This window comes from Cnephaeus nilssonii (assembly GCF_951640355.1).
Source record: "Cnephaeus nilssonii genome assembly, chromosome: 1".
NCBI classification, from domain to species: Eukaryota; Metazoa; Chordata; class Mammalia; order Chiroptera; family Vespertilionidae; genus Cnephaeus; species Cnephaeus nilssonii.
Genome location: NC_137072.1, coordinates 102,969,663 through 102,982,827, shown reverse-complemented (window position 1 = coordinate 102,982,827; position 13,165 = coordinate 102,969,663). Strand labels below are relative to the sequence as shown.

General features: G+C 42.8%; 1 protein-coding gene across 1 annotated transcript in view; it reads left to right on the top strand.

Annotated features, from left to right (window-relative positions):
* Positions 1-13,165, top strand: part of RBPJ (recombination signal binding protein for immunoglobulin kappa J region) — a 200,292-nt gene that overhangs the window by 58,620 nt on the left and 128,507 nt on the right. The gene's annotated exons all lie outside the window — the stretch shown is intronic.

Genomic DNA, 13,165 nt, shown 5'->3' with positions numbered 1-13,165 from the left:
TCTATCCCAGAGTTTCATACATGGCTCAAGTCTGAAACACTAACCTAGTGGCTCACTTTTCGCAGACTTTCTAGATCAGAGCCATTACAAAGGAAAACTGTCCACACAAACAGCCAAAGAGGCCTTTGCCTGGAGGACATCCATTTTTGAACATGAATGTGAATTTATGTATCAATGTTTCTCTAGTCCCAAGTCAGCATGAATAATTCATGACAATGGGCCTGTCAGGAAGACTGGGCGTAGGAACTAGGCTGGCTTTGCTTCTTGACCTGACTCTACCACATCTAAACCCCGGCTGTCTCTTCTCTAAACTAGGGATTGATAATAACATTTACATGTTTGCTACAAGGATTGATTATACTGAACATATTTAGAGCATCTGGGGAATATTAGGGGTATTCAGGGATAGCCACTGATATTACAGGGACATTTGAGCTGTAGGTTTGGGCTATGTTCCATGAGCTTTATGTCATGCATAAGCCTTTTCCACACTTGAGAAAATAGTCTAAACTGGGTAACCCAATATTACATATATCATCAAAGTAGTATTTGCCTAAACTATTTTAGAATGCAAAAATACAAACAAAATAAAACAAAACTCTTATATCAGATTCTAAATAACTGAAATTGTCAGCTACTCCTGGTTAGTTAAATTTTTTAAAGCATATATTTCAGCCTATAATATTACAAATATTTCTAAAAGTCCTCCAGTCCATCTTTAAATGGTATATTTTATGGATTTGCCTCAGCATTCCTGGTCATGACTAAAATCACTAAAGCATGAATGTCTCTGTGAATGGAAATGTCCAAGGTGTATATGAAATTGAGCAAAATCGACATTCACTTCAGATTATAAACTGGAAGTTTATTTGTGTATTTTGTGAAAATCCTGGCATCTGCTTTCTTTCTGTGCATGATTTTTTTTTTAATTCCAAAGTTCAAGTGTAATGAGGGTGGAGATTCTTGTCCCTCTGAGTTCACAAATAGTAATCATGTCATTAAATAGTTACATGGCCTAAAACCACATTGGTGCAAAATAATGTTAATCATGTTTAAAGGTTTTGTAATTTTACTTTATTTATAAATTCCATCTCTCCCCCTATCAGTAATAAAAACGTTGAGTTACAAGGTTGGGGACATGCCTAATTGTGTCTTCTGTGGAGCTCCAGTCAGTCCTCTTTCCCCCCACCTGCAATGTATCATTCTGATCCACATAATCCTGCACCTAGACAGGTAGGCACAATGGCATCCTAGCTGGATCCTTGCTTCCACTCTAGCCCCTTCCAATCCATTCTCCAGACAATATGTCAGACTGGCTTTCTTAACTGTAAACCAATTCATGCCACTGTCTGCTTAAGACTCTCCAGGGGTTCCTATTTCAAATCTCAGGGTCTTAGCGCTTGCAACGTCTTCTGCCTGGTTGCTTCCTTCGTGTCAGAGCTTCTCTAACTCCTCAGAGAAGCCATCCCTCCCCACTGGTGACATCCCTCTGTGTCCAACATCCAGTTTTATTTTCTTTTAATCACTCAATACTCTGAGTTCATCTTTCCCATTTATTGAGTCACTAGCTTATGCTATAGCATCTCTCCCCCTTGAACATAAGCTGCAGGAGTGTCTTGTCATTCTGTGCAGTATACCTTCACATAGAAGTCTTTCAATAGGGCTACTTAAACACATGGACGAATGGATACATACTTCAGTCATCACCTAAATTCTATTCCTGGTTGGTTACCATGTAATGAAGTCATCTCTGGCAAACACTGAGCCTCTTTAGGCCTCAGATTCCCTATGAATAATTAGTAACTGGACTAGATATTTGTTAAGAGCTCTTCTCTTATATTTTCATGCTTCATATTTAAGTATTATTTCACTCTTTTCCTCCACTTCTTCTCCTCTTAGTCCCCTCGTCCTTTTCCTCCTTCTCCCTTTCTCCTCCTCCCTTTCTCTTTCTCTCTCTCTCTGCAGCACGTCCTTAAGTCTATGAATAGTTCTAAACCAGTTGGAGATAGTTTATGCATAAACACAGACTCTCAAGGATGTGTGATCTCTAGACACTGAATTGTCCTCCCGACCACATGTTGTAGTGTTTATTCCCTTGCCCAGCCAACCCCATCCAAACCACACCCTTCACTGCCAAGCCACAGCCCCACCCTGCCTTTGGAAATAAAAATGGAATAGAAGGTTTCTGAAAAAAAAAATGCACAAATTTTAACTAGTATAATGTTTCTGAAGAAATCAGGGTGTAACTGAGAGGATTGATAACAACTTTATAAAATTTCTTAATATATGAGTCCATGAAGCTAATAGGAGACAGTGATATGAGATTTTGGATACTGCCAGAGACGCTTTTGAAATTATTTATTTTCTTATCCATACCTATTTGCAGTGACTGTCCTTGTATATGCTTAACTTTCAGCTATTTAGTTTATAATATGCCAGAAATATACATTAAAAATATAGTGACAATTAGATAGCAACGTTACACACTAGAACTTACACTGGTCCTTATTTCAGATCCTGTGAAAAATGGTCTCAGAAAATGAAAAAGGAAATTTCTTGCAGGTCTAAAATAATTGAAGTAATCTGCAAGGTCAGATTTTTATTTTCTTGTAAATGAATATCTACAATCCAAGTTTTAAAACCACATGAAGACTTAAAATCACAGCGTTTATGAGCTGGAGGAACATTATGGCCTTCATTAACAAATGAGAACATGAAAACTCAGATCAAATGACTAGGCCAAGGTCACAGAGCCCATTAGTGCTGAAGCTGGAACTAAACCTCTGGTCTCCCGGTTGGTGACTTTCTCATCGCATGAAGCTACCTTTCTGAGACCCTATAGTTACTTGCAACTTTCAATCATACGTGCCAACCCAGTAGATTAGAATATAAATCATCAGTCCATTAACTGAGAAACTACTCAAGGAATTATAGTGTTAGTTGTTGTGTTGCTGTTATAGTACTTGCTAGTATTTGTTTAGTTTATGTGTCAGGTACTCCATTATGTATGTTACCTGTATTATCCTATTTAATCCTTAATTAGCCCTAAAGGGTAGGTAATAATGATAATCATCATCACTAACCCATCACATGTAAGCCTTTTATATCTAACTAGATGCCTGGTGCATGAAAATTCATGCACTGGAGGGGGGGGGGAGTGTCCCTCAGCCCGGCCTGCCCCCTCTCACAATCTGGGAGACTTCAGGGGCAGGAGGTGACAAGCGATCAGGGGAAGGTGACACCCCCATCACACCTCTGCTGCTGCCACTGCCAGCAGCATAAGCCTTGGCCGGCCCTGGTTACCTGAGCCTCGGGTGTCCCTGGATAGCTGGGCAGCCGACATCCGAGGCTTGCCTGCACCTGAGGCTGGCCCTGGGCAGCTGGGCAGCCGACATCCGAGGCTTGATTGCACCTCGGGCCAGCCCTGGGCGGCTGGGGGGCTGAGGGGACTGGGCACCACCATCTTGTGGCTGTGGGCGCCGCCATCTTTGAGGGTGTGGCAGTCAATTAGCACATTTCCTCCTTATTGGCTGTGGGCACCACCATCTTTGTGAGGGCGTGATGGTCAATTAGCATATTCTCTCTTTATTAGATAGGATGAGTCATTTAATCTTCAAAATGATCCTATAAAATAGTATTATTAATTACTCCTATTTTACAGTTGGAGATACTGAGTCATAAAGAGGTTGAGTCATGCTCAAGTCCAAACTCAAGTTCATACCCGTAAACCAACTTATATGCTGCTTCTCTGTGCTATACCACCTACTTTTTAGTTTCTACTTTCCCTTCACCACACTGTTAGGAGAAATAATAAGTAGCCAACTTGAGCTTCTTCTCCCTGCATTTATCTATCTTCTCAATATTAGCTGGTGGTAGAGACATTTAAAGATAGAGAAACCAAAAAGAAGAGAATAACTTGAGTAACTTGGACAATCCAGGATTTTATTATATCATCAATGCTTAAACTACAACAGGTTATGACTATGGTCTAGGAAAATATGTTTTCTACATATGGTGACCTGGGTGAAACCATACTCTGTAAATTACACTGTGAGCTAGATTCCTTCTGCAAGAAGGAGCAGAGACAAGCTCGTGTTACATCAGTTACTGGGGGAATTCGTCATGTGGGGAAGTGACGAAGCACAGAAAATGATCTCAATGGCCGCTCAGCCAGGCCTCATGGAGCATCAGTCACTTTTCTTGCAATATTAGACCCTGCTAGCGGTTCATAACCCACAGGTTGAGAACCGCTAGTAGGGTCACCTAAGACCATCGGAAAACACAGATATTTACATTACGATTCATAACAGTAGCAAAATTACAGTTATGAAGTAGCAACGAAAATAATTTTATGGTTGGGGGTCACCACAACATGAGGAACTGTATTAAAGGGTCGAAGCATTAGAAAGGTTGAGAACCACTGCTCTTACCTCTTGAATCTGTAGACAAAAAAGTTTAGTTGACACAGGATATAAAGAAGTAGCTGTTGTCTGTGTGCCCCTTTGCAACCCAGGAGCTCTGATCTGACGTTTTTAAATGGCCAAATAGTGGAGGTTTTTAAAGTTGTTTTATTAATCGTGTTGACTTACAAGAGGATGGAAATAATAGTACCTCACAATTATTTTTTAGTTTTGAAGTGCTCCCTGGTGAAATGTCACTGTCTTACTCCTTTGTACTTCCCTGGGGCCCTGACTCTGCCTAACCATAATATGCAAATCCTCCACGGCCCCCCTCAAGGCCCTCTCCTTTTCCATGATGCCATCTTGGTTTCCTGGCTCCACCTCAATCTCTGTTTTCTTTGAACTCACCACCCACTCATTGCCTATGCTGTTCATGCAAGACACCTCTTGCTATAATTACTTTTAGGAACATACATTTTTTTACTTATTTGTGGCAAACTCCTCATGGACAGAGAAAATGACCAATGTCTTATTCCTTAAACCACTTAAAACAGTAACTTGCATATAAAAGGTATAAAAATATAGTAGGGGGGTGCATGCGAAAGGCATGCTTGTGCCCACTGTGTAGATGAGGAAATTAAAACACGCCATTTGGGAATTAAGGAAAAGGTTGCATTGACTCATGATGGCCCTAAGCTGTTCACTGCCTTTGAATCTCAACTTAGTTTAAATAGGAAGTAACTAGTTAAAAACAGGAGAAGAGGAGATTGGCAAAGAGTAAAATGAGCAGGAAAATAATGAGAAGAGACAGGGAAGGAAAAGATGGATGCATCAACTGAGGGCTGAGATAATGGATAAGCAGGAAAGAGGAGGGGATTTTCTGTTTGTTTATTTGTTGGTTGTTGTTTTGTTTGTTTGTTTGTTTGTTTGTTTTTTCAAGAGGGAGGAGATAGGAAATAAAGGCAGAAGAAAAAGCCAGGAAAGCATTTTTCTCATCTTTTGAAGAAAAATGCTTTATGTCAACCAGAAGAGCTAATCTGGACTTTGGGAAGTAGAAAAGAAATGAGGAAGGCTAAATCCCTTGGTCAAAGGTAAGAGAACTGAGAAAAGTAAATAGAAGATAAAGGGGAAGAAGAGAGGGAAGTGGTTGGTCCTTTTTTGGTTATTAAAGTTATTCCAAACAAAATCAGTTTTTGACAACTTTGCAAAATCAAAGGAAAAAAAGAAAACCGCAGTGAAAGGAACTGAAGAGGCCAGATTGTACTTTTCTTGTTACAATGGAATATATGACTATACTTTTAAAGTTACTTCCACCTTCTGCTCTGTTCTAATGATAATGTGGACCCAAACAGTGCCCTGAAATATCCGATGTTCTGTAGGGACCAGGAATGTGACCAGGTAGGTGACCCTTTGAAAGAAATCTTGTGCAGTTTGGATAATTGTAGGCAGAACTTCTAAACCATCAGTTTAAACCCTCTGTCAGCAAGTAAGAACTTTTCAACCATTTTAAACAAGAGCATTCTAATGACTGTCTAATTAGCCATGTGTTATGACCATCCTAACTTGATTCCTATAATGCAAAATTATCAGAGAAAAATTAGTTCTTATTTAAATTGGAATCAAAAGATAGATGTGTGACATTGTTTCCCTTAGCTTTAGGATCCCTTTTTCATCCAGTCTCCTCTTACCACTCTGATGGCTACTCTTGAGAGCTTTTCTATGTTGTTTTGTTTGAAGACTCCTCTTCCTAGATTCTTCCCTGTGTTGGCATTTCTCAGGAGTCCATCTTTGACTCTCTGCTTTTCTGACATTGCACTATCTCATTGGTCACCTGCTCTAGTTCCCTTATTTCAATTATTATTCATAGGCAGATGACTTCTCATACTCTATCTGCCTCTTAACCCCTACAGAGCTTCTGAACTGTAATTCCAACAGTCTGGACATCTCTAGTGTGGTCCTCAAGCACCACAAACTTCACATGTCCAAAACTGATCTTATCTCCCTACCCACCCACCCACCCCCCCAGCCCACTCCCAAACTTATTCTTCTTCCTGGATGCTCTTATGCCAGCATTATCATCCATCAAATTTCCAGAAGCACAATCCTGGGTATTACCTTTAATTTCTCCTTCAGCTACATACCCAGTTATCTGATTCCACGAAGTCTACCTATTATATATTTCTTGAATTGTCCACATCTATCCATGTCAATTAATTCCTACTCATCCTCAGAGCTCCTCAAGGAAATCTCCCTGACTTTCCTTCCCCAGGCATGTCAGATCTCCCAATGTTACTCTTTCTCTTTACTCTGTGTCTCTCATTTGCAAATATATTGGTTTATGGTAGACTAAGCTGAAGTAGCAAACAGACCCAAATATGTAATTATTCAGCTATCTCCTGCTCACATCATACTCCTGGGTTGGCATTCAGATTAGCAATGCAACTTTCTTCACACATTTATGGGCCCAAGCTCCTCTTGGTTTATTGCTCTGCCATGCCCAGTCACCTCTATTTAGATATCATAGGCTAGACTTCAGTCACATGACCTCACTGCAAGGGAGGCTGGGAAATGTAGTTCACCTGTCTGCCTGGACAAAGAAGCAAACAACATATCTGGGGAGAAAGCAGTCTCTGCCACAATAACACTTATCACAATTGCCATTTTCCATTTATTTGTACAATTGAATTATTACTGTCTGTTTCCTCCACCAGATTTTAAACTCTGTAAATGGAGATGAGTTTTTGTTCACATTCTGGTCCCAATGAGCCTCAATAAATATATGTTGAGTTAATAAATAAATTATTACTAATATAAATCTCTAGCATATCTAGCCTGGAGCACCATAACAGCCTCTTAACTGGCCTCTCCTCTTTGTCCCTCCCTAGTGTAGCTCCTTCAAAGTGATCTTCCTTAGTGATACATTTGATCCTGCCATTTCCTCTATTTTAAAATTCTTCAATAGCCCTGCATTGCTCTCAGAACTCATTATCTTGCCATGCAGTTCCCTTCCTGTTCATCTTTCCAGCTTTGCTCTCATCACTATTCTCTTTCCACATTCCCTCCCATTACACAAGCTCCCTCTCTCGAACAAATACACACTCACTTTCTCCCTCTCCCATCTAGCCACACTCAAACAGACATTTTCCCCAAAACACCATGCCCTTCTCCTGGCTAACTGTTCATTGCCTTTGAACCTCAACTCAGTTTATCACTTTATTAAGGATGTCCCTTAACCCCCAAGATGATGTTGGTGCCTTTTCCCTGTGCCCCTATGGCCCTCTACCTACTGTGTCAGGTATTTTATGATTTGCCTGAAGTTAGCAAGTTCTTCTTCCCCAGCAGACTGTCCTGCCACATCTCATTCCCTGTAGTGTTCCCAGCACTTAACACAGTGCTTAGCACATAGTATACATCCTGGAAATAGAGGAAGGAAGGAAGGAAGGAAGGAAGGAAGGAAGGAAGGAAGGAAGGAAGGAAGGAAGGAAGGAAGGAAGGGTTCAATATCCAAAAGCTCAGGTATCACTGGTGACATCTGTTGAGAAAGCTTCAGTGGAAGAAACACCACAATTCCCAGGTAAAATTGTGCTAAACTTAGAAGTGTCTATTATCAAAAAATTTTCCCAATTTCTTTCCATAATCTAAACCTCTTAATCATCACTTTATTGCAAATGTTCCAAAGAGGTGCTTTACTTCTCTTCTATACCATTAATTTTTAAAACCAGAAAACCTTAAACTTGCACTTTCTGATGAAGCAAATGGTCAATAACTTGCCTCTTCTCTTGATTTCAAGGTAGAGCAGGAGAAGGGGTTACACAGGATCCCATTTACTTGTTTTTACTGGGGCTCGTGGAGCTTGACTGAATCTCGAAATCCAGGCTGTAAAATATAAGAGGGCCTGATTTTCCCCACGTCCTATTTGCTTGTGTGTGTTCCAGAGTCTTGGAGTCTGAAGGGGGTGGGGCTTGGAGATGGGACAAAGCTTGTTCTGGGTCCAGCCTCCCAGAGTAAATGCAATTCAGCAGCCAGAATAACAGACTCCCCGTTTAGGAATTTGCCATGGACGCTGCCCAAGGATCATTCTTGGGCTCCTCTGAGTGCACTGGACTAACTGGGGGAAAAAAAAAAAAAAGAAGCAACTTGTATTTGTATGTAAATGTCCATATTCTATCATCACCTGAGCAAGAACAATAGATTTCTAAGTGCACGTTATTGCTAGAGGCAAAGGAATGAACTTAATTAGGCATTTTCATGTCAGGAAACTTTACAATTTCAATATAAGAGTAGCAGGTACTTGCAGTAGTGAGAATGCAAAGATCTTCCAACTTAATTTTTCTGCTCAATTACAACTGACATTCTTAGAATAATAAAAGAATTTTTTAAAGTGTAAGCTTCTAAACCAACACTTCTACTAGTATTCCAAGAACTTGACTGAATTTCCTAAAACTTGGTTGAGTGAAGTCTGTACGCTGTTTTGACTTTGATATGGAGGGAGGAAGGAACATGGTACCTGCCATGATTTAGCTTCAACTTCCCTCTCTATCTTTTTGTCAGCCCCGTCAGAAAATCACCCTCTCTGCTTGCCTCACTCCTTTATTTTTCTAAAGCAGCATCCTCTTCTGTATAAGGTTCTGATCCAAAATAATCAGTATTGGAAGTTGAGCTGTTTTTGCTTCATTTCTGTGGCCTGAGTCATTCTCTCCAATACCAGGCTGCCCGTAGGGAAGATGCAGAGGAAATGATGTAATTCTCTTTGGTCTCTTTGACGCTTTGGGCCTGAGCCTTAATGAATCTGTTTTCTAATCAGCCAGCAAGGAGTACAGTGAACTAAAACGTGTGTCTTCTCCATTCTCCTCACTAAAGGCACACACACCATTTGCTCCTTCAGCCAGTTCAGATGATTTTGCCAGAATTCCTGCATAAATCTGGGCATCATTGTCCAGCAGCTGGAAGCAAAGGGATTTTTAATGCCTACTTTACCAGTTGGAACCCAAAAAGTAGAAAGTGTCTTGTCCAAGGTCAAGCAGGACTGAAAGGAGAGGGAGCAGCATTGGAGGAGGGCTGGGGATGCTGGCGGGGAAAGGGGTGGTAAATATCTGTCTCCCAATTCCTCTGCTCCATCCCCACCATAATGCCCTTTCTATGCAAATGAGGCCAGCACAAATCTAAATTTAGAAGATCTGTTTAGAGCGGATTTCATATATGAACTTGATAAATGTGTGTTCAATTCCTGGACATTTGGACACCATATCATTTTATCATTATAATTTTGAATCAACCTTGCTCTCTTTCCCTGATACTTGGCATCCTGGGCTGTTTGTTCTCTTGGTAAATTGGCAATTGACAGATACACGTGCCTGATCTTGGTAGTGGGGGTGGGGATGGGGGTGGCTGGGAGGCTGGGGTCAGGGTGTGCCACCATCTCCCCACTTCAGCTAACTGGAAAACCAGAGCAGGTGGGCTGTTCAAAGCCCTTTCTCAAATACCCTGTCCTCTGAGCGCCCCTCACTGAGGCTGCTGGGAGGTCCACGCTTCCAGCTATTTTAACACGTGGCTCTCCCTGTGGAAATGACATTTAATCAGTCTGTCTCCTCAAACAGACGTCAGCTTCTTAAAGGCAGGGGCTATGTCTTAAATCATTTTTATAATCCCAGCACCGTAAAGTTTAGTGAAATTCATGAAATGGCTTTCTGAACTAAACTCAGGAAAAGGAGGAACAGGTAAGCAGGCAGAGGGAGAACTCAAGGGAGGAAAATGAAGGAGGAGAAAGGGGAGGTGAATTTCTGTGGGGAGAAAAGAAGAGCCGCGTTCAATGGGCATCCCAACTTACTTTCAGGCAACTAGCATTTATTTTTAAGAAAGATCAGGCTCTCAGAAGGAAGCAACAAACTTGCTAAAGAGCGAATGGAAAGACTGCATGGAAAGAGAAAGATTCTGGCTCGGAGGGTAACCTGGTGTTCCTCGGCATGTGGAATGACTGGCGTGGTGGTGAAAGGACTGACTCCTGGCCCCACCCTGGACTAGGACTCAGAGTCTTTGGAAATGGGAGCTCAGAGATTTTTCAACAAGCACCTCAGGTACTAGAGTTTGCCAAGCATGGGAGGTAGTGTTTCCTAAGTGCACTTCATCCACCTTCATCCCCCCACATCCAGTTAGCATGCAAGATTCTACCTCGAAGACCAAGCCTTCTATGTGAAACCGGCTTGTCGCTTTGGAAAGACCCATGAGACTCCAACACATAAACTATTCCTTTCATTCATTCTACACAGTGTCATTCCACACCCACATGTGTGTATACACATGTGTGTACATACATGTACAGGCATGCACACATGTACACATACTTGCTGTAGATTGCAGGTCCCTGCAGTGCCAGCACCTTGAATCACTTGCTTTGTCCCTTAAAATGCCTCCTGACTAGGGCAGCCCTAATCCAGACTGAATATAGAAATTCAAACCAGGGGAGGGGGGGGCAGTTCAGGGCAAAAACTCTTTGGACAAAATTCCTTGTATTTCAGACATTTGGCTTCTGTTCCTAGATCAAACCAAGAGATATTTGCAGAAAAGAGAAAATGAAAGGTTACTTCTATTTTCTAAAAAAATATCCAGACTCGGTGACAGATGAACTTGCATTTTGCCTTCATTTTTTCCAAAGTGATTCATTCTTGGTTGCTGAACACCTGCTTTTAAACAGGGCTTTCTTCTCTCTGAGTCCTCAGGGTGAGCCAAGCGTGTTAGAAACCATGAGGTAGGCCTAATACCAGGGCAGGGGCGGTGGGGTGGAGGAGAGTCCTGTTTGATCTACATAATGTAGTCATTGTTTGAAACCATACGTTGCACAGAAAGCTGTGGTTAGGTTTGTGGTGTGAACAGGGAACTCGGGCAAACGCGGAGAGCAAGCGTTTCCATGGCCAAGGTCAGTGTTTACATTGCAGAGGCTGGAGCCCCTGGTGATACCTTCGCGTTCCCTTCCACGAAGACAGCGTTAAGTTTGGGATTTTCTTTGCCTCCAAGTTTTCCAAGGCAACTGCCCACGATTAAAAGGAAGGCTCAGGCAGCAGAACTGACTTGCAGTGCAAACTGGCGTGTGTTGCCCAAGTTGAGTCATTTGTGGGACTGCGTTTGCTCTCTCCCACTTCCCTTCTGCGTTGCCTCAGTCTCTTTTTGCAGCTCCCAGTCAGTTAATTCACATTTCCTGATTTGGCAAGCAGCCCCCACAACCCCCAACCTCCTTTTTCTTGGGTAAAACTTCCTGAGTTGACATTAAAGCAAACTGTTACCTCACCCGAGAGCTTTAGGAGGAAAATGGCATTTAGGTTTAATTACATAGAGCCCCACAGTAGTTACCACTTTATAAAACTCAAGTGACTTTTTTTTCCAAGCTCCCTGTTTTCCAAAGCGGGCTGGCGGCTGACCTCCAGGGCCGGCTGCCGCCCAGCACGCCGCCCGGCCTTGGCAGGCTGCGGGAGGAGGGCTGGTCCAGCTCTCACCCGCTGGAAAACAGCCAGCCGCAGAGAGAACGCCGCCGATCCCCAAGGCCAATCTGCAATCTCGGAGAAGGAGGGCATACATGACAGGCCCAGGGACGAACTCTCTGTGGATGGTTTTTACCCAGGGATGTGCACCCTCCTTCAAAAGAGCCCAGAGAACTGGCCCAGGAGAAGTGGGGAAGTGGGCAGCAGTTTTCATCAGGGTGACCACAGCCTTTCCCGGGGGGCCCCTTGCAGACACCCCCGGCGCTTGCCTCTCCAACCGCCTTCCCCTCTTCTTGAAAGCTGCACGCAGCCCAGACGCGGCCAGCTCCATGGGCACCTTCCTGGGACTCTGTTCAGGTCCATGTTGGCTCTCAGGGCAACGTCTGCATTATCTCTGGTTCGTGGGGAAAGAGAGTATTGATCCACGCCCCTGCCGCCTATAGGTCTTTGCTCCGATGTTACATTCTCTGGACAGAGAGGACTTTTCAGGCCACAGATGTAGTCCCTGCCCTGATGAATCCAATCCTACCCTCTTCTCTGCTTTATTTTCCTCCATAACCTTTGTCACCTCCTAACATGCCTTGTACATGCATGCCTTGCAACGTATTTCTGTGTTTTCTTCTTTATCTTCTGCAACCAACCCCACCGCATGCACAGGATAGAAAATTTAAGGCTTAGGAATTTGAGCTAGTTTGTCCACGGCTGCACCCCTAACATCTGGAACAGTGCCTGGGACATACTAGATGCTCAATAAGTATTTGTTGAAAGATGAATGAATTTGAGAAATTTCTGAAACCGGAAAATAGATGTGGGAAGGTACAGTTTTTGATCAAGGAGAATCTTTCTAAAGGGCCAGGGCTGGAGGTGGGAGGTTAGAATGCATGGAGGAAGATAACATGGAAGTGATGGGGGGCTGGCCACTTTGTCATTCAATGTTTGCCGTACACTAGTGAGTTAAGTATCGTTGTTGATATTTCCTAAATGAAGAAAAGGAGTCATGGAAAGTTCACATGCAAACACAAGGTCAGACCCAAGGTTACCCAGAGAGAAAGTGGCAGACAGCCTCAGGATGTCTGACTCTTCAGCTGTGTTCTTTCCACGGTGCTGTCGCGGGCTCCCTGACTTCTCTTTGGGACAAAGCCTGGCCATCTGGCATCCTAAGCGGATTCAGTTAAAAATGCACAGACCTGGATTCAGATCCCAGCTCTGCCACTCGTTCGTTAGCTGTGACTCCAGGCCAGACTCTGAATCCCTGTGGGGACCTGTTTCCCTCTGAAGAAAATGAAAAGGCAG